At 39.8% G+C, this 22598-nt stretch overlaps 1 protein-coding gene across 3 annotated transcripts in view; it reads right to left on the bottom strand.

The window, feature by feature from the left end:
* NCALD (neurocalcin delta) overlaps nt 1–22598 on the bottom strand; it is a 276746-nt gene that overhangs the window by 78167 nt on the left and 175981 nt on the right. Inside the window, exon 1 of one of the 3 annotated variants that reach the window (XM_043601495.1) lies at nt 3994–4142. The exons of the other annotated variants lie outside the window; for them this stretch is intronic. The gene's annotated coding sequence lies outside the window, so the exon portion shown is untranslated. Of the gene's footprint in view, nt 1–3993; nt 4143–22598 lie in introns of those variants that run through there. 3 annotated transcript variants of the gene reach the window in all.

Raw genomic sequence — 22598 nt, forward strand, 5'->3', positions numbered from 1 at the left:
GATTTGGATTGAGTTTAGACAACAGCTTGCACAAAATGTCATAGCTCCAACTCTCTTACGCTGACGTGGGGGGTGCTGATGTAATAGAAAGAGTGGCTTTGGACAATTGAAAGGCAGACTTGGAAAGGTAATGATACCTGACATCAGCCAACCTACTGCAAAGCTATCTAGAAACTTGGGCAATATCTTCCACAAATTCAGAGTGACATGAGAATGAGACAGTTGTCTACATAGTCTCACGAAACAATAACATTAACACCTTCTGGATTGTTCTTAAATATCCAATAAGTCAAATACGATTCTGAGTTTAAATTACTTGGGAAGTGTCTTTACTCCACATTTCATTTTGAATATGGTCCATCCTGGGGACCTCTGGAAGATAAGCCAGCAGGCTCTACCCTGTGTAACGAACTAATGTTGCAACTTACCAATTCACGCAATTATGTGCTTTACATTAAACTAAAAAGTTACATAAGTTCTTTTTTTTTTTTTTTTTTTAATTTTTTTTTTTCAACGTTAATTTATTTTTGGGACAGAGAGAGACAGAGCATGAACGGGGGAGGGGCAGAGAGAGAGGGAGACACAGAATCGGAAACAGGCTCCAGGCTCTGAGCCATCAGCCCAGAGCCTGACGCGGGGCTCGAACTCCCGGACCGCGAGATCATGACCTGGCTGAAGTCGGATGCTTAACCGACTGCGCCACCCAGGCGCCCCAAGTTCTTTTTTTTTAATGTCTATTTATTTTTGAGAGAGAGAGAGACAGAGCGTGAGTGGGGGAGGGGCAGAGAGAGACGGAAACACAGAATCTGAAGCAGGCTCCAGGCTCTGAGCTGTCAGAACAGATCCCGAAGCGGGGCTCAAACTTGTGAACTGCGAGATCATGACCTGAGTCGAAGTCGGACACTTAACTGATGGAGCCACCCAGGCGCCCCAAAAGTTACATAAGTTCCTTAATGATCTCATATAATATCCCACATTGTTCACCTAAGTACAGCTTATTTTCTTTGAGTGGATAAAGGTTGCTTTGTAAATAGCTAAGGTCTTACTTCCATGGTCCTTGGTTTTAACTTGCATAACTTGCATTAATACTGAGTGAGTCCTTCCCCTTAACCCCTATCTGATGAGGTAAGAGTTCCTCAGTCCGTGTAACCTAAGAATGTTTACAGATTTCATGGAGGAAAAACAAAAGAAAGTTATAGCTTGGTAGCTGTCTGGATAGATCATCCCTTTTCACATAGAAATTAGAGAACACTGTGAAATTCACACATTCAGAGAATAAAATCAGCTGTGGAACTGAATGTGGAAATGGTGGTGTGGGTTTTGTCCGATGCAGTTCTGTGACATTTTGGCATCACTAGCTTACACGCCATTTAACTCTGGGGTGAATAGAATTCAAAGGGATCCAGGAACTTGGATGGGAAAAATATTCCACTTTTAGTTTTACCAGTCTCAAGCTGAAATTTAGTATTTCTTTTCATTGAAATGTAGGCTACAAACCACACAGTACCTATGATTTTGTTGCCAAGAGAAATCACGGATATTCTCACATCACGTTACAGTCGGTATGGATTTTTCTGAAATACCTTTTACACTCATCACAACTTCAAAATTATGGTATTTATACCTGCTGCTAGTTTGTATTATTTAATAATAGATTATTAATAAGGCACATATCACAATTTAAAAAAATCTGGTTAATGTATTTCAAGAAGAGTGGTTTCCTTTGTGGTACTGCATACTTTATCTTACGCATTTAAAAGCATCGTTCTGAGAAGTCTAGAGGCTCTACTAGGTTGCCAAAGAAGCCTATGACACCAAACAGGTTTGAAAAACCCCGAAACTATACCAAGTATCTAATAATTCAACAGCGGGCTTCACAGTAAATCATTCCTTGCTGCTATCTTGTGAAGCTGAAACAAAGTTGACCTTGAAATCAGCACAGTCTCATTGCTGTAAATAGGCAATTGTGAGGAAAGTCATTTTTTTAAAATGTTGCCATAAGAATAAAAAACCTGTAGATTTTAGAACATCTCTGCAATCGTGGCATATAGGATGCTCTCTTCTGGTGATAGATGTGATCACTGACATATTGCCATCGACACTGACTTGTTCTCATATATTTCACACTGCTGAAATCCAGGGCATTTTATAAGGGCATTGAACACAATCATTTTATAACTTTAACTTAAAGCATCACAGAGGGAGCACTAGGAAAATCTTTGCTATATCTTTGCTATCTAAACTGTAATGATAATTCCTTATTTTTCATAAAAGAAGGAACCATCAAAGTACTCCATCAAAGATAGTGCTATTAAGTCACCGTGCTACCGGTCCTATTCATGCTCATTTGAAATGTTGCAAATCAATTAACATATTTCTAGGGGTGTTAAGAATGTGGCCTCTGAGTTATTATAATCATGAGATAAATCATATGGTGACATGATGCCTCAATAGATGTGTCTTGATTTAAGCATATTAGACTTTTTGGAAAATCCTCCATGGGGACTCTGGCCAAAGAGAAAGTTATCAACTGCCAGTCAGTTAAATGAATTTTCAGTCATTGAAAGCTACTGAAAAATTATTGATGCACACACAATTATTCACTTATCACTGACTGAAGCGAAATACGGTTCAAAATCCTCATCTCCATCTCCAAGAGCAAAATAAATGCAAACAGAATTCTGAAACTAATTAAGAACAATATATTCTTGCATTGCATTGAGATATAATTCACGTAAGATATATATTATTCATGTACATAATTAAACCATTATTATCTATCCATCAAAATAGTAGGTATATTACATGTGCTGCTCTAAAATCTGCCTATTTCTCCTGTTGAATTTGTAAGATTTAGAAACCTGATCATAAATGTAGACTTCGATTAAATCGATGTCAGAGGTTTTTGTTTTTTTTTTTTTTTTGAATTATCAGCTGCAAAACCATCCAACCTGTGTGCAATGATAGAAAACCCAAAATTACTAAACTTGGGAAGAAAATGAACTACAACAATGCACATAAAACAATTTGCATTGTATACTGTGACAGGAATAAGGAGATAAGAGGCCTTATTAATCACAGTTATCAAATTATTCATTCAAGACCTGGAGCAAAATTTTAGTGACTGTTTATATCTGTATTTGCGTTAAAGTGACCCCTACCAATGATAATTTAGTTTTAGGGCTATTCTTTTCTTCTATGGGTAATATTTCAATTCTTAAATGTAAGAACAGCTTACATGACTCCTTCCTTAGTGAAGAGCATCCAATGCCACTCTCCACACAGCTGAATTTTCAGAGGAAGGTACTGAAAATGTACACTTTGCTCTAACAACCAAGAAGCAACTGCATGCACACAGGCGTAAGAGGTTCCACCCCAACTTCCTTGGCATAGTCCAGATTATTTTTCTCTAAACAGGAAGCTGTTGACAGTTTCTCTGGTATTTTCAGAATACCCTATTTACAAGAAAAGTCCCAACTTTTGTTTCAAAGTATAATGTTCTTTCCCCGCTGTGCCTATTGTTGCTAATTATGCATGCTGCAAACAAGATAGAAACCAAATTCCAAACTATTCCAGGCTGATTTAGAATGAGGAACAATTGTTTAAAAAAAAAAAAAAAAAGCAGCCAGCAACATATTGCAAGGCTATGCTGGAGTCTTTAAACCCAAAACAATGCTGAAGGGAGGATTCCTGGAATTCAACGGGAATATTTGGCTCAGCTGCAAAATCCGTATCTCTGAATAATGTCATGCTAGCAAGTGTTGAGCAAGAAAGGCTATTATATTTTAACTCACTTCGGAGAACGTTAATCCAAATTTAACCAAATTCCAGAGACTCCACACAAAATTAGCAACTAGAAGCCGCTTCACATTTTTTTCCCCCTGGCACAACAATAATTGCTCATGAAGACAAACTTGTAGGAGGTAAAAGAGACGGGAAAACCACAATAAGCTATAAACCATCCAAGTACTGTATATAAAGCAGACGAATTACCTCACACAAAAGAAGTGCAAGATTTAACAGTCCATGCTCTGCAGCCCCTGGAAAGCAGCGGTGCGGCGTGGAGAGCAGCAGCGGTGGCAGCAGCAGCCAGCATCCACCAGATTCTCACAGGCCTTTGACTGTGTGGACTCAGCCACAGACTCTGCCTCCAGCTGACGTCAAAGTCCCTGTCACATGGCCAGATGAAAGCCAAGAGAGCATTGGTTGTCGTAGCAACCACAGAACAGCTCTGAAATTATTTCAATAGGTCATCTGTCACTGTGGGGTGCATGTGTGTGTGTACAACGTGTGTACACACACACACACACACACACACACACACACACACACACACACACACACACACACATACACACACACGCACACCACAGTCATCACGGACAGCTCCCGGACAACCTCGGCTCCTGAAGTTGTGACTCAAGCTTGCCTACAACTTTCCTCTTTAAGACTTTTATGTCTGTTTTCTGACACTTCCTCGCAGGAAAATGCATGCCACTCCGAAGTTCCCACTGGTCTCGTTATCACCAGCACAAAGCGTGCACCTCTCTTTATAGAACAGAAGGAAAGAAACTGAAAAATTCTGGAGGGGGGGGGTTAGTTTTCTGAGCTAATTAAATCTATTTGCAAGCAAACGGATACAAACAGAAACTCAAGGGGAATTGGAAGAAATCAGATCTTAAAAACTCCCTAAGAATCCACGTCGATGTACTGAGACCATGTTAGTCATGCAAAGAAGAACAAGAAACATGGGGTAGCAGCCCAGAGTCAGATGAGAGAATCCAAGGACCTTGACAGCAAGTGGGATGGGGGAAAACGGCTGATGAATTCCCAAGTCCAGCAATGTAAAATGTCTATGCAACAATGATGACCAAAGTTTCAAAACAGCACCACTTTAAAACGGCCTTGTGAGTACATCGAAAATACTTTTAGACGTTTGCTTTGAGGCCGCCATACAGGTGCCAGATGCTCTCCTCCTAAATGCTCTCCTCCTAAAGGCTATCACCTGAGCCCCTCTGGGGCTCAGTGTGGAGTAAGTGGGTGAATGCCCCATGAACGCCAAGTGCAGTGAAAGCCTACAGTTGCAGAATAAAGAACAGTCCTGCACGTTTTCTAACTTCAGCTTTATTTCCCCCGCGTACTTCTAATTCAGCACACGTGCTTATTTCCTAGTTCATTCTCCTTCTCAATTAACAGGAAACCAATTAAACAAAATGGAATGAGGCCCACAGGAAGGACCCTGAAAAATACACGCAGAAAATGTATACTCATTCAAAGGGAAAAGAGTTAAAAGGTAGGGGAAAAGAGATTGCTGGCAAAACCCGAAAGACCTTTCCATGCTAGTGTTATCAGGATTTCTACTCTGGTTCTTAAAAAGAAAAAAAAAAAAAAAAGGCCAGGGCCGGGGGGGGGGGGGGTGGTAGCTCTGAGGTGCTACAAAATATAAACGGAAGCTAAACCAGCTGAGCAGATTACATTTGTGTCACTCTGAAAGAATGAAATTTCTTCAGAGTCAGAAATTGCTTCTTGTTGAACAATAAGACTAATGTCCAAACTGTGGCTGTAAAATCCTTCTATTCCTTCTTCTTCTTTTACTTCTGTCCCAGCCCCAGCTGGGAGAAAAGACATATTTGTATTTGCAAAGTTATTTTCCTGATGCTATTAGCTATAGCAATGCAAAAGTAAAATCAAGCTGCAGGGCTACAACGATTTCAGAGTTATGACAGATGAGAATTTACCTGTTCGCACAAGAACAATGAGCTTTTTGAGCCCAATGTCCATCTGAAATAGGTCGAGATGTCTCAGTAGGGGCAGGTTTCAGCCACAATTCACAATTTTGCAGTTTGTTACAGTTATGGTTCTGGGTTTCTGTTCAGAAATGCACATCCTAGTAATGAGCAGAATGGGAAGAGAGGAGAGAAAGTATGTCTTTGTAGACTTCACATGTCCTCTGAGCTGCCTGCTGTAACATCTCCCTGACTCTGGATCCATGGCTGACTTATCGATCAGCTCTTTCTGTAGCTTCAGCATCTGAGTAAAACTGCAGTACCAAGCTCTGCCAATAGGTGATGTCCTCTGAAACAAGAAGTTCTTGGTAAATGAAAATTCCTAAAACCCAGGGCTTTAACCTGAAATTCAGCAAACACTGACATCTTTTCCTTTTGAATTTTCCATCATTTTTAGAGTAAGGACACTTTATACTGACTTGGGCTTAAACTCATTATAAGTCAAAATAATCAGTGGACGGACCTTCAAAAAGAAAAGTGGATGCGTGCTTTCTCTTGCATACTTCCAAAATGCTATCACTCATTTTCCCTTGGCAAACTACCTAGGATTAAGAGATTCTTCTTACAGCTGAAGAAGCTTCCAGTCACCTGCAGGGTTGAAATCATGATGACTGATCTCACTGGTGCTCAGGTTTCTACCAATTTGGCTAATTAATCCAAATGTAGTTGAAAATATCATGGGACATACAGATGTGGGTTTTTCCAATCACAGCCCATCACACTGAGAGAGTATGTCGTTTAGGTTTTAAATGACAACACATTTTTTTAAGGTGAACATGATTCACTGAATTTAAAAATATCCACTCAAAAACAGTTCTGCACCACAGTTTTCATTTGCTGTATGAATGCCAAGGCTGCCTATTATTAGTCTGACCACTTTGCCAGAAATAACTGATAAATACCCAACAGGGAGTCTGACTTGGGTTCACACACCTGAACTAACAGGTCCTTTGGGTCATGAACAGACAACTAGAATCAGCCTTTCTAGGTAAAAATGTTCCTATCTCCCCATCTTAACATTAATGGGAAGGCCATGGATCCATTTTTGGAGACACTGGGTTCAAATCTCATCTGGGCAAGTTATTTAAGTCCTCCGATCCTTAGTGCCTACATCCTAAGGTTGTTGTGAAGGTTATAAAGTTAATGTTTTCTGAAAGTCTGACTCCCAGCCATGGGGTAGATGGCTTAATGTGTATGTCACTTCTGGCTTATCTTTCTGATTCTAGTAAGTCTACAAAGACTTTTGGGGAAAGGAGACTCTTATTCATCTCTACAACTCCGTGTTTAGCATAGGGCACAGAACATGATGAGAGCTTAAAAAATGTTGAGTGACTCTCCTATTGGGAAATCACTGCTGAGCAATAGAAAAAAAAATGGCTCCTTTTTATTCTCACTAACAGAGAAGAGAATAACCCTCAACCCCAAAAAAGGCAACGGAAGGAAAAATAAATATTAAAATGTAGACTTATCACAAAATTTTCTAACAAAGAAAGGGTTCAAATAAATTTACCAAGTAAATCAAACTTATCTCTACTAAATCATGAGATAAGTTATATGCCGATGTACTTTATGGCTATTGCTGTTGATGTTGGATAATCTTTTTTTATTTAAAAAAAATTTTTTTAATGTTTTAATTTATTTTTTGAGAGCAAGAGACAGAGTGTGAGTGGGGGAGGGGCAGAGAGAGAGGGAGACACAGAATCCGAAGCAGGCTCCAGGCTCCGAGCTGTCAGCACAGAGCCCGATGCAGGGCTCAAACCCACGAACTGTGAGATCATGACCCGAGCCGAAGTCTGACGCTTAACTGACGAGCCACCCAGGCACCCCTGGATAATCTTTTATATTAACTTACATTAATTGAGCACTAAATACATGTAAAGCATTGTTCTAAGTGCTGTCAAGATATTAAATTATTTACTATAATAATCCTATAAGGCAGGTACAATTCTTTTCCAGATTTCACAGTTGGTGAACCTTAAGCATAGAGATGTCACGTAATTGGCCTACCTAATGCATGGCAGAGCCAGAATCTACACTCAGGAAGCCTGGCTTCATCAATTCTGGGAAATAATTTACATGTGATGCATTTTTAGAAAGAATTGAATTATTTCTTATGTTCATTTTATACTTGAGGATTGTTCTCTATTTTTAATTTCTTACGAGGGAGAAAAGGCCACCTTATTTTTTTCTGCATCTGGGAAGTCTAGTTATCTAATCTAGCTTTGGCCTAAGGAGTGACATGGCAAGAAAAGTCGAATCACGAAGATTTGAATCAAAGAGAACGGGCAAAGTAAAGTAGTGAAAATATCCTGAATAAAACGGTGCCCAGGTTATTATAGTTTTCACTGAAGCCAACTATTTGGATTGCACAGGCTTGGGCAACTTCTGTTGCCCACCATGGTGGAGTTACGTGTGTTCAAACCAATACTCTCACTGAGATAATAGTAAGAGCTGGATTTTTTAAAAAGTGGTTGGAAGACATCAATGAGTAGTAAAGGCAGAAAAATCTGTAAGTTCCAAGATCTCAGATAAAAGGAAAATATATTGATATAAGCCCAACATTCTCTACCTGCTGCTTTTCTCCTTAAGTTATTTGATATGTGGTGTGGGGCTTCTGGCATTCTCAGAGACTAGAGAGATAAAAATTAGAGTACAAATGTTCAAAAGCACCCAGGAATTGGGGGATTGAGTCCTGGCTTAAAGAGAAAAAGGTATCATAAAGAAGTGATACTAAGTTTCTGAATTGTTTTCCTCTTGAAGTGTTTGCCAATTCCTAAATGATGTTAGGCACTAGAACAAGAAGTAAAGCAAAAAATGCAGCAAAGAGCGTGAGAACGTGAAGGGAGAGGTTAGCAGTCTTGTAGCCCTAGGGAAACAAAAATTGGAGTTCAGGATCCTCCAAGGAGTTGGAGCTGGTAAACACCCTAAGTTTTCAGGTCTCACAACTCAAAGGCAATGCCACAGAAATCATGGAAAACAGGGAATAGATGCATCCTCAGAAAACCCAGGATCCATTCTAGATTTATTACAGTGCCTAGTTGGATCAAGGTAATTTGTCTATATTCTAACTATCTTCTAGAAAAAATTAACCCTCTCTAAAGAAAAATGACATCATACAAAACCTCTATCATTTTTCATACACCAATTCCAATTTGATGCAAAACTATTAATCATGCCAAGAGATAGGTCTAAATCCAAGAGGACAAAATAGAGAGAGATCCACTGGTGAGTCACCTTTTGTAGTTATCAGACAGGGACTTAAAATTAACTGTAAGTAGGGGTGCCTGGGTGGCTCAGTTGGTTAAGCATCTGACTCTTGATTTGGGCTCAGGTCATGATCTCACAGTCATGGGATCAAGCCCTGCATCAGGCTCCATGCCCAATGTGGAGCCTGCTTCGGGTTCTCTCTCTCTCTTCCTCTGCCCCTTCCCCCTGCTCTCTCTCTATCTCTTAAAAAAATAAAAAATAAGATAAAAATAACTGTAAGTAATACTTTCAAGAAAATAAATGGCAAGACGGATCATTCCACCTGTAAAAAATTAAATCTATGAAAAAAGAACTATGGAAATTTAAGAACTAAAAAATCCAATAACTGAAATTAAGAACACAACAGATTAGTTCATGAGTACAGAAGATATGGGAGCCTAGGTGGCTCAGTTGGTTAAGAGTCCGACTCTTGATTTTGGTTCAGGTCATGATGCCGAGGTCAAGTGGGACTGAGCCCTGACTCTGGCTCTGCACTGAGCACGGAGGCTGCTTGGGATTCTCTCTCTCGCCTTCTCTCTCTGCCCCTCCCCCACTTGTGCATGCTCTCTCTCTCTCTCTTCTTCAAAATAAATAAAACTTTAAAAACAAAAAAGAATAGAGAAGATATACCAAAGAGAAAAATAGTGAAATGAAAGGTAGATTAGCAGACAATATCTAGAGTGAAGTATAAGAAGAAAAGAAGAATGGAAAATACAGAATCAATGTTTTAAGAGACATTCAGGACATGATGAAAGGCTAATGTGTGTATTTGGGAGAGGAGAGAGAGACAGGACAAAAGCAATATTTGAAGAGAAGGGGCTGAGAAATTTCTAAAATTTATAAAACAACAGATTTAAGAAGCCCTTTATATACCAAACAGGATAACTACAAAGAAAATCACATGTAGACACATCATGACCAACCTGCTGAACACTAAAGACAAAGACAAAAATCTTAAAAGCAGTAAGACTATAAAGTCATATTAAGTCTAAATTTTTTTAATGTTTTTATTTATTTTTCAGAGAGAAAGAGAGAGAGAGACAGAGTGTGGACAGGGGAGGGGCAGAGAGAGAGACACACACACAGAATTTGAAGCAGGCTCTAGGCTCTGAGCTGTCAGCACAGAGTCCAATGCAGGGCTCAAACCTGTGAACCGCGAGATCATGACCTGAGCCAAAGTTGGACACTCAACTGACGGAACCACCCAGGCACCCCACAAAGTCATATTAACTCTAAGTGCACAACAGAAGATTTTTAACAGTAAAATTCAACAGTAAGACAAACAATCCAACCAGAAAATCAGCAAAAGACAGATATTTCCCCAAAGAATATATACAGATGACAAACAAACACATGAGAAGATTTTCTAACATTATTAACCATTAGGGAAATGCAAGTTAAAAAAACCATAATGAGATATCACTAGACATCTATCAAAATGACAAAAATAAAAAATTGTGACCATATTGAATGTTGGCAAGGATACAGAGAAACTGAATCACGTATACATTGCTGGTGGGATTGTAAAATGATACAGCCACTACGGTGAATAGTTTGGCAGTTTTTCCAAAGTATTACACATGCAACCACCATATGACTCAGCATTTGTGCTCCTGTTATTTCAGAGAAATGAAGACTTATGTTAACACAACAGCTTGTACGTGAAAGCTTCTAGCTTTGTGATGACCACTAATTTGATGCTTTCAATGGGCGAGTGGTAAATTTTAGCGTATCCACACCTGGGAATACTATTCTGTACTAAAATGGAACAAAGTACTGATACACAAGAAAACCTGCATGAACGTCCAGAGAATTTATTCCTGAGTGAAAAAGCTACTCTCAAAAAGTCACAAACTATACGATCCATTTACATACCATTATTGATATGGCAAAATTATAGAAACAGATTAGTGGTTTCCAGAGAGTAATGTGGCGGTGGGTGGGAGAGAAGTACTTATGTTGTTAAAGAACAACTGAGGGATCCTTGTGGTGACGAAAACTTCTGTGTCTTGACAGCTTCTGTATCAATGTCAGTATCCTGGTTGTAATCTGGGATTACAGTTTCACTACCTTTAAGGGAAAGTGGGTAAAAGATATTTGGATTCTCTCTGTGTTGTTTCTTACAAGTGCATGTGAATATACACTCATCTCAAAATATAAGTTTGATTAAAAACATTTTAAATGGAGATAACATAAAACATTTTCAGTCAAAACCTGAGGGAATTTTTGCTTCAAAAGAATTACACTAAGTTTCTAAAGAGTTATTTAGGCAGAAGAAAACAACGTGAGATGGAAACAGAGATACAGAAAGGGCAAATATATACATAAGTCTAAATGAATACTGATCTTATAAAATTATGACTTGTGGGGCTTAAAATATGTATAGATTCAAAACACAGGGCAATATTAGCAGAAAAGGGAAGAAAGGACGGATAGAATTACGACGTTCTAAGATTCTTATATTCTGGTAAAAGTACTAATTAATAAATCTCTCATAAGGTAAGGGTACACAGTGTAATCCTTGTATCCACTAAAAGACTAACAAAAGAATGAATAGCTAATAAATTAATACATCAGAAAACTCATTTTTCAATTTTCTTGATTCCCCAAAGAAGCAAGAAAGGAGGGGAAAAAAGAAAGAAAATGATAGGAGAAATAGTAACATCAAAGACTTAATCTCAAACAAGTCAGTATTTACCAAAATACGTAAACTGATTAAATATTCCAGTTAAAAGACAACAAACATCAGATTATATTAATAAGCAAATTCTAACTTTACTAGACACAAGAAATGGGAAGTGATATATAAACTACCTAGCAAAAGCTGGTGTAGCAACATTACTATCAAGAAATAGTAGTTGGTAGTATTATAAGCAAGAAATACTGATAGAGGGGCACCTGGGGGGGGTGGGGATCAGTCGGTTAAGTGTCCAACTCTTGATTTCTGCTCAGGTCATGATCTCACGGTTTGTGAGTTCGAGCCCTGTGTCAACTCCATGCTAGCAGTGCAGTACCTGCTTGGTATTCTGTCTCTCTCCTTCTTTCCCTTCACCTCCTTCACTCTCTCTCAAAATAAAAAACTTAAAAAAAAAAAAGAAAGAAAGACTACTGGAGATATAAAGGAACACTTCATGATTTGCCTTTCTAAACATGCATATGCACGTAATAAAATAGCACCAAGATAAATAGAAAAAAAATCATGGTCATAGTATTGATTTAACATATCTTCCCCAATAACTCATAGAACAAACAGAAAACAACAAGTTAGAGATATAGAATATCTCAGTGACAAAATTAACCTACTTGGCTTAATTAGCATATGAAGAATAATCAAAATTACAGAATATACATATTTTTTTTCTAGAATGTTTTTAACAATATTGACTACATGCTGGACCATAGGAATGTCTCCAACACATTATAAATGACCAAAATCACAGAGTATACTCTTTGTACACAATGGAGCACAGCTAATAATCAGTATTAAAAAGACAAATAGAAAACCTCTTAAATCGTTTTTAGGTGATACATTTCTAAGTGACCCATGGATTTAAAAAATTACATTGCAATTTAGAAACATTTTGAACTGAACAAGATACAATGCATCAAAACTTGCATGCGCCTAAAGCACTATTTAATGAAAATGTGTATATATGTTAATTAACACACACACACACACACACACACACACACGCGTTCTCTTTTAGAACGGCACTTTGAGGAGCTCCATGGACATGTTCCCCCATACAACAAAAATAACCAGTGAAAAATACTTTAAAATATCATAAAGTCTCTGAAAATCTTACTTAGGGTATATAGCCAGTGAAGAAACCCTTATTCAAGAAAAAAATACTAAAACTTGATAAGAATATTGAGAGTCTGTGGCATTTGAGTCATGATCCTCCCTAACCCCTTAGCTCAGTTTGATGGAAGCTAAATGCTAGAAGGGTGTGAACAACAAGACTGGGTTCCTTCTCCCCTCAGCTCAAAGGATACACTGCCTCCCTGGAAAAGGCAGACCATCAGCATTTCTCCTGTTTTGGTGTCAAATTCCTGGTGAATACAGCCAAGATGGTGGGGGCTCCCTTTGTCCACCTAGCCCCCACTCACAGAGCAAACAGGTTCTACTCCAGGTACAATAGGTAGAGAATGCTGGGGCCTTACTGCTCTCAACAAGTTCACTTGTAGGACAGAGATTCTATATCAGAGACAGTCTCAGAAGACTGGAGGCTACCACCATAGTCCAGTGCCCAGAGTAGTTACTCAGAGCTTTTTTCAGAGAGGCAGTCCATAAGAACAGAGAGCTCTGAAGATCTTCCCAAAGGAAATGACTATTTGAAATAGAGTGTGGAGAAGTTCAAGTTTAAGGGTGCTCTGGAAAACGATGGAGATTTGCGTGGTAGAAATTCAGAGGAGGCTGACAGAAGAGCAAAAGCTAACCTGCAGACCAGCCAGTTTACCAGAGAGAACCAGGGAAAGAGCTAAAAAGAGCCCTTCTTTTGGGATCAGAACAAACCTCAAAGACCTTAAAGTGCCTCAAAACCCCTTTGATAAACGTAATTGGATGGCATAGAAGAGATCAGGGAAAGAGACAAAAAGAACCATACTAAAACTAGTCTTCCCAGGGTGACTGGGCAGTTACTGAAAAAGTGATATGAATAGCACCTTTGTATTGTGCTTTATGGTTTACTTTCACGATTCTATTCATTTGACCCTAAATTAATACAAGCATTTAATTTTTTATAAGGCTGAATATCCACAATCTAAGTCTCCACCTCAAGTAGTGGGGAAAAAGAGCAAAGTAAAACAATGAAGGTAAAAGGAAGGGAATTATAAAGAGAGCAGAAATTGATTAAATTGAAAACAATGTCCAATAAAGAACACAAGAAATCCAGAATTGATTCTTGAGGCAAAATAATAGAATTAATAAACACCTAGAAGAATAAGCAAGAAAAAAAATCACCAATATCTGTAATTAAAAAAAAAAAGGGTATCATCGCAGATCCTACAGATGTTAAGATGTACTTGGTTTCACAGGTTCTTGGAATAGAAGATACCTTAGTAGTCCTCCAGTCCTATCTTCCTTCCAGTGGAGAAATCCTCTCTATACCATGTCTGATAGATAGTAAGCACCTGCTGCTTGAATACCTCCCAGATGTAATGAGCTCTCCACTACAAAATGTCAAGACATCCATCGTACAATGTTCCAGCTGTTAGAAAGTTCTCTCTTATGATGAACCAAATGTCTCCTTCCCATCACTTTAAAATCAGGCTCATGTTTTGCTCCTTGATGCTACAAAGAGTAAATTGAATGCTTTGGTTCACATGATGGCCCTTTAGAGATCTAAAAGAGCAGCTATTATGTCTATAGCTGCTAGTTGTCCCTCAATACCCATTTTCTCCTCCATAGAAATAGAATCCTTAGGTGGGAAATAGCTGCCCAGAATAAAGACGTTTTCCAGCCTCCCTTGTTTCTCTGTGGCTTTGTGATTAAGGACCAGCCAATTAGATGTGAACAGATATCATGTGTAGCTTCCAGGACCTTCCTCAAAACCCAATGAGCAAACAAACTTGTCTGAGCCCTTAGACTTTTCTTTTTCACTCCATTTACCATCCTACTTCTTGGGAGCATGGATGTGACGGCCACCACTGTGGACCGTGGGGAAGTGGGCTATTCACCCTAGAGGTGGATGGTGGAGATGTGAGCTGGCAGAAGCCTGGAATCTGAAGCCTTCATGGAGAAAGCTGCCATTCTAGTCCTACTGTACTTCCCTCTGGGTGTGTGTGTGTGTGTGTGTGTGTGTGTGTGTGTGTGTGTGTGTGAGAGAGAGAGAGAGAGAAAGAGAGAGAGAGAGAGAGAGAGAAACAGAGACAGAGATAGAGAAAGACAGAGAGAGGGGAAAGGGAAAGTTCTTATTTAGGGCATACTTTGTGCATATTAAACCTATTCCCAACTGTTAGAGTTTCTACCATCAAAATTTGGGAACTTTATGGGGCACCTGGCCAGTTCAGTCAGTGTAGCATGTGACTCTTGATCTCAGGGTCATGAGTTCAAGCCCCACATTGGGTACAGTGCTTAATTAACCATCTTTTTTAAGTTGGGAACTATGTGCAAGTGAAATGCCACATGTTAAATAAGCTAATGGAATTTCATGAAATTCCCAGAATCCTTAGAGAATAAATTGTAATACATCCAAAAGTATTGCAAAATAAGTGCTATCCAACAGCTCTTCGTTTATCCAAATAATTAAACTAGTACCCTTTAAGCTATAATATTCACAAAAGACTCCTTAAAGTCTTTCTGGACACTGAGGAGTCATGTGGGTTGAAGATAAAGAAAAAGGAGAAAAGAGACAACAAAATCATTCAATGAATAAAAATGGCCTCTCCTACCATCCTGCCTGCCTTTTCAAAGATTGAATGAGAGAAATAAATTCTTTTCTCAGAGAGAGAGAATTTCTCACAGGAAACTAAGGATTTTTGTTTTGGAGAAAAATCTTCCACAAATCATCTCTTTGTATTTAATTTCCCATACAAAAGAAAAGCTGCAAAATGCCACTTTCCCATCATCAACATCTAGTACATTTAAAGCAAATATTGTAATAAGACCTTTGGTTTTGCCTTTTTGGAAAGATTGCTTTAGAACCATAACTCTTCCTTTGCTGTCAGACTGACACCATTGCACATTTATAAATCACAGATCATCAAGGATTCTATCACTTCCTACTTCCAAGGGATAAGGCAATAAACCCCAAAAGAGTAAAGAATCTAGATGTTTCCCTGGTGGTGGCTGTGTTGAAAGCGCAGTTCCTATAAACAGGAAGAGAGAAGCAATCCTGAAATTCATCTTCAGCCCAAAGTCATACATTTTGTTGAGTTTTTGTGCAAAATGTTGGCATTAAGGACTCTTGCTGTGTTAGAATGGAAAGGATATGAACTTTGGGGTTGGGTACACTCAAATCTAAATGTAGGCTTCCCAAACATGGACTTTTTATATCTGTGACTTTGGACAATGTACTTGACCTCTCTGAGCCTTGATTTTATTATCTGTGTAATGGAAATACTAACAACTACCTTGCAAGGTGGTTATAAGAATGATGTTCAAATTAGTAATGCATCCGCTACAGTTAAGGAAATGGAGCAAACGTTCATACTTAATTAATAATTAAAAATGTGCTAATTAAGGTCCAGTTTACCCTGTTACTGCTTTCTGAAAAACAAACTTACATAAAATGTGATTTTCTGTTTTCATTGAATTCCTTAGAGAGCAAATTATAACAGTTCTTCATATCAGCAGAACTCTGAATTTATATTTCCATAGCCTATAAATCCATTTAATAGCATTTATGACAGTTAAAAGCACTGCATAGAATCCTATTTAGCCTATTAAATTATTTATTCCTTATAAAAAAGGGAAAGTAGGACATTTAGTTTATTAGGTTGCTGATATTAGCTTCTTTTCTAAAAAAGCCACCCCTAAAAAAGCACACACCACATACTCCAAGAACTGCAAATCTATAGTTTTAATGCAAATTTTTTTCCATAATAACCCTTACACAGATTTGTACAAAACAAATGTTCTAACATGGTAAAAGAGGTGAATCTTGCCTTAATAAAATCAAATGTATATAAATCTTAGTGTAGCAAAACAATCAATTAGAAGATTTAAAGCATAAATACTTCCTCTGGTACCTATAAAATGCAATTCAATTATAGAAAAAAAATGATTGATTACTTTTCAGAAAAACATTTGACTAAAGGAGGCAGCTGTCTTGACTATTGTCCCAATAATCAGAATACTTATTTCACTCATTGTGTTTGGGCAACATGATAGACAGATTAATGCTCTCCGCTTCCTCCCCCACCCCCTACCCCCAGATGTCCCTCTTCTAATCCCAAGGAGACTATGAATATGTTATCTTACATACTGAAGGTGAATTAAGGTTGCCAATCAGCTGACCTCAAAATAGGAAGATTATTGTGGATTATCTGATGAGCCCAATATAATCACAAGAGCTCTTAAAAATGGAAGAGAGAGACAGAAAGATGGCAGCATGAAAAGGTGTTGGCCCAATGTTGCTGGCTCTGAAGATGGAGAAAGGGGCCATGAGCCAAATGTGCAGGCAGCCTCTAGAAGCTGGGAAAGGAAAGGAAATTGCTATGATTTGAATGTTTGCATCCCCTTAAAATCCATTTGTCTAGAATCTAACCCCTAATGCTATGGTATCAGGAGGTGGTGCCTCTGGGAGGTGACTGGGTCATGAGAATGAAGCCCTTACAAAGAGAGTCCAGAGAACCTTGTTACCCCTTCTACCTTGTAAAGATACAAGAAGTTAGCAACCTTGGAAAGGGCCCTCACATGACCATTCTGACACCCTGATCTTTGACTTCCAGCATCCAGAACTCTGAGAAATAAGTATCTGTCATTTATAAGCCACCCACCTTATGATTTTTTAAAAATTTATTTTGGACTGAGAATATGAGCAGGGGAGAGGGGTAGAGGGAGAGAGAGAGAGAATCTTTAGCAGGCTCCACACTCAGCATGGAGTCCAACATGGGGCCCAATCCCATGACTCTGGGATCATGACCTGAGCTGAAATCAAGAGTCAGACGCTCAACTGACTGAGCCCCCCTCCCCGATATGAGTCCCTGATATTTTTGTTATAGCATCCTGAATGAACTACAACAGAAGTGGATCCTGTCCATCCTGTTCTAGAGCCTACACAAAGGATCACAACTCTGTCTATATCTTGAGTGTACCCCAGTGAGACCCATTTCAGATTTCTGACCTCCAGAACTGTTAGATAATAAGTTTGTGTTATTTTAAGATTGGGATAATTTATTATAGCAGCAATAGGAAACTAAGACAGGCAAGAATTGTGTACTGAGTACACCTTCTAAGCAAGACTTGATGGAGGAGATAAATAATGAGCTCCTCAAGGAGCTAATAGGACAGAAAAGGGGAGAGAACAAATAGCCTAGGGGAAGCACAGCAAAGTGCCATATGGCCTCAGGGGAGGGAAATGTCCCTCCCAGTTGGGAGTAAACCCACTGCTAGAAAACCTGCTGCAGTGTCTTTACAGCAGCCTTCCCAGGAGGCAAAGGCCTGCGCTAGTTGAACTTTGGTCATTCCATCAAGTCCTCTGATTCTAGAAATTCTATCTACAAAAAGACTTGCGTTGCAAAAATGGTATTTTCAAGAACTGGCCTGAGTGTGGCTCAGGTCAGAGAACATGCTGAATGACAAGCAAGAAAAGAAACCAAGGGACCACACCGCTCTCTTGCTATCATCTACAGTTAAGATCTGACCCAGCATTACAGGAAAGGGTACATTCTCAGACAGGCTGGAAAGAGATGGCTCATATCCAGAGCTATCTGGACGCCTGTCCTATCAAACCTGCCTTGAGGTTGTCTTAGTTTCTTATACTCTTACCTGTGGGAAGCCACAACGGTTTTCATTATGGTACCAACCAAAGTGTGAAGTTCTCTCTGAAGAGGCACAGTAACCACTAAAAAGGCACTGAATGGAGACTCAGGGGCTACACAAATCCCAGCACATCACCGCTACTACCAAAACAGTCTATGAGCCAAACTCATCACCAAAGCTGTTAGGGCTTTGACTCTTTTACATGTGAAATGAGACGTTCGATTATTGAATTTCCTATAATGTTAAGTTGCCAATATCCTTGGAGTTCAGCCATGATATCAGCAACCTCATCAAGAAGAAGCGAGAGCCCACAGTGCCCAGAGGCACTTGTGCCAGGGCTAGAAGGAATCCAGAAACAAGACTTCACATTGGCCTTTTCTCCAAATGATTTTTTATAAGGGATTTCACCATAAAATCCTCAATTGCCTAAAAATTGATGAAGCAGGGATGGGAGAAGCAATGGCTGTGGGGTAATGGCGGGGGGTGGGGGGGTGGTTACCCTTGCCAAAGGAGAAGAATCACAAGTCAAGATGAAAGGAAAGTTACTGACAAAGCTGTCTGCTTCGGAATGAATAACAGTGGGAGCTCCAAAAGAATGAAGAGAGGCTTGGAGTCAGAGTCATATAGCAAGAGTCCCTGGTTACAGCCTCTGAGCAACCCGGGGCCTCTCCAGTTCCTAAAGTTACCCTACAGGCTCCAGGAGCCACTTCAGCATATCAGTAACTTTGTTTTTTGCTGAGCCAGCTTGAGTGGGTATCCCATCATCTGAAAGCAAATGAGCTCCATGTAATACAAACACAATCAGCACATCTTTGTCCTTCACTGAATTAGTGCCATTGATTTCTCAAAACTGAAAAGGACCTTGGGGATTTATCTAGCTCAATCCGTTCGTTCATTCATTCAATCGTTCACTCAAAAATCTTCAGTGAGTGCTCTCTGTGTGTCAGGCACTGTACTAGGCTGGGCGACTACAGCAGTGAATAAGAAAGACACCAAAGTTGGCATTTACAGTTACGAAGAATTACAACATTTAATAAGTAACAAGTGACGTAGAATGGGAGCTACCTGGTGCTAGCCCAGGAGGACCTAACTCAGCCTGGCATTTCATAGAAAAACTCCCTGAGAACATGACGCAGGAATGAAGAAGAAAGAGACGAGGGAGACAGTTGAGGAGTTGTGAGAAAGCAGTGAGTTTGAAATCTTGGGGCTGAGAGGTAGCCTGGCACATTAGAGGAGCTGAAAAGAGGCCAGGATGGCAGAATGCAGAGAGGAGTAAGCAGCGCACCATGAGTGAGCTGACTGTGGGGCAGCGTATGTAGGGCTTTGCAAGCCAATGTAGCAAGGCGACTGAGTCACTTGCTCAAGGACACACAGCTTGTAGGCAGCACAGAGGAGCCTAAGTCATCTAAGCACTAATATAAAGACCAATTAATATTTTAAAGTAATGTTCTTTTAAGATTTCTTTTCTGGTTCTAAACACAACACATGCTGATTATAGAGCAAACTCAAAATGGCACAAAGACCACCGTGGAAATGGCCCCTAGGTGTGTGCGTGCAATGTACACCTTGCATCATACGATGAACCTGGGCCAATCCATTCTCCCCAGACACTGGACACCTTTAGAAAGACTTAAATTATCGGATTTGTCCAGACTGAGCCATAAAAAAAGTCGCAGGACTAGGGTTCATAGCGAAAATCTGTCCATTACACAAAGGAGCCCATGCCCTTCCCTGTATGTCAGCTGCTTGCCCATTTTTACTGCATAAAACTGTAGACTTGAAGATAACCTAGTGACTATACCCAGAAAAGTGTCTCAAAAAAAAAAATGATATCCACACATCCTCCCCCATTTCTTCATGGCTTCGTCTCCAGGAAATTAGATTCTGGACATTTCAAAATCAGAAGATGGGGTTTCTATACTCCAACTACAGAAGCCATTTAGAATGCCTCTGCCTCTCCCCCCCCACTCCTGGCTGCTCCGGTTCCTTGGTCAAACCCAAACTGAGCGTTTATGGTGAGGATTCACGCAGCGGAATAGAAGCCCCCTGTTCTTCCTCCTGGGAAGGTGCCCTGCAAGCCTAACGGAACCAGCGTTCCCCCCCCCCGCCCCAGGTGGCATGGCAAGCGACAAGCCCTGGGAAGCCTGGGAGCAGATAAAGCGCTTGATTAAGATGCCATCCTCTTCACAGCTAATTGGCAGATCGTTTTAGGAGTTCATGCCTTAGAATTTGTTCTTTCCTGATTGTCATTTTGTTTCCCTGCCACCCATTAAACAAGTCTCTTTGCCTGTCCTAGTGGTTCCCAACCCAATAATAATTATGGTTTCAGCCTCTTGCCTTGAGTTTCTGACAGCATAAATAATGCAGGTGCACAGAAATAAAGTGTAGCTATGTTGGCTTTTGCTTCTTTAGCCAATCAGCTACCCCCGCCCCCCCCCCAAATAAAAGTAAAGAGACTGAATTGATAGATGCATTTGACCGTCCAGCTGCCAAGAGGGCATTGCCAACAATGAGGATTTCAGAATAATAACCCTAAAGAGAGAAGGTTCAGAGCGTCCCATTCACTGCGGCCGCGGGCCTCCTGAAAGAGGCATTGTTCTCAGCAGGTCAGGTAGAAGAGCCCTCCCATGAATGCAGCATTCTGAGGCAACACGAAGCCATCCTTTTTTTTTTTTTTTTTTTTTTTAACCATCTGACACCAGAAATTTCAAACGTGATTTGGTTCTTAGGGAGCAAGACTATACCCTCACAGGTGTGGAATAATCAGGCATCTAAGAACAGCAGTTTCTCCGAAAACAGCTGCAGAAAGGATAAAGATACAAGTCGTCCGTTTTAAATCTGTGCCATGGACTCCCCAGCTTAATGTCTGCATTCTGAGAGCTGGGGGGAGGGCTGTGAAATCGGGCTTTCCAGCTGCTGGAAAGAGGAGGGGCCCTAATATGAGGGCGTTGCCTTGTGCCTGAAACACAGTTTTTAAAGTGCCCAAGTTTTAAGAGGATAGAATGTGGCACAGTGAAATGCTCAAAATAAAATATTCACCCGTTCCATGATCCCGCACAAGCCCTTCCCCCCATTCGCCACCCCCCCGCCTCATGTTTTCTTCTAACCTTTAATTTGACAAAGAAAAAAAGTAAACATAGTGAGGACTTTGGGGGCTTGTTTTACACTTGGCACTGTGCTGAGTACTTCATGTAAATGATCTCATTTGATCTTCACAATGGCTGCTTGAGGTAAGGATCATTACAACCAACCAGGGAAAACTCCATCTAAGGAGAGTGGCCATCATTTGCCTGAGATGCCTGACCTAATTTGTGCAGTTAGACAGTTCACACAAGAGCTGGCACTCAAAATCCAGAAGCCAAAGGTTTTCAGAGCCAAAGGTTTTCCCTTTTTTCCACTCAACGTGGGCTAATGAATGCCTTCTACAAGCCTTCAAAGTCTCCATATATATCCTTTTCAGTTGCTATGCAAATGCCAATGAATGGATACGGACGGTATAGTTAACCATTCCCTGACTCCCGCAGAATTCAGCTACTTCTAGATTTTCCCTATTATAAATGGCACATACAAACATCTTCACACATTTACCTTTTTTTCCTTTGATTTATATCCTGAAGAATAATTCTAATGAGAGTGATTACAAAGTCTTAGGTATGAAAAGTTTGTGCCTGTTGATACTATTTCTGTTCAGATTTTTAAATAAACTAATTAAAAAAATTTTTTTAATGTTTGTTTATTTTTGAGACAGAGAAAGAGCATGAGTGGGTGAGGGGCAAAGAGAGAGAGAAACATAGAATCTGAAGGAGGCTTCAGGCTCTGAGCTGTCAGCGCAGAGCTTGATGGGGGGCTCAAACCCACAAACCACGAGATCATGACCTGAGCTGACATTGGACGCTTAACCAACTGAGCCACCCAGGGGCCCCAATAAACTGTTTTAACTGCCAGTAGCAAGAAGCAAATATACCACTTCTCCAAAGCTTGTCAGCACTGTATCAGATATATACGTTTATATATATGTCATATATATAATGATATATATTTGTTTATTTATTGTTCTTAGTTTAATAAGTGCCACATAATAACGTGTCATCATTTGGATTTTTATTGCCTGACCAAGCGGACAGGTGGAACATATTTTT

This window comes from Prionailurus bengalensis, chromosome F2, assembly GCF_016509475.1.
Source record: "Prionailurus bengalensis isolate Pbe53 chromosome F2, Fcat_Pben_1.1_paternal_pri, whole genome shotgun sequence".
In the NCBI taxonomy this organism is placed as follows: Eukaryota; Metazoa; Chordata; class Mammalia; order Carnivora; family Felidae; genus Prionailurus; species Prionailurus bengalensis.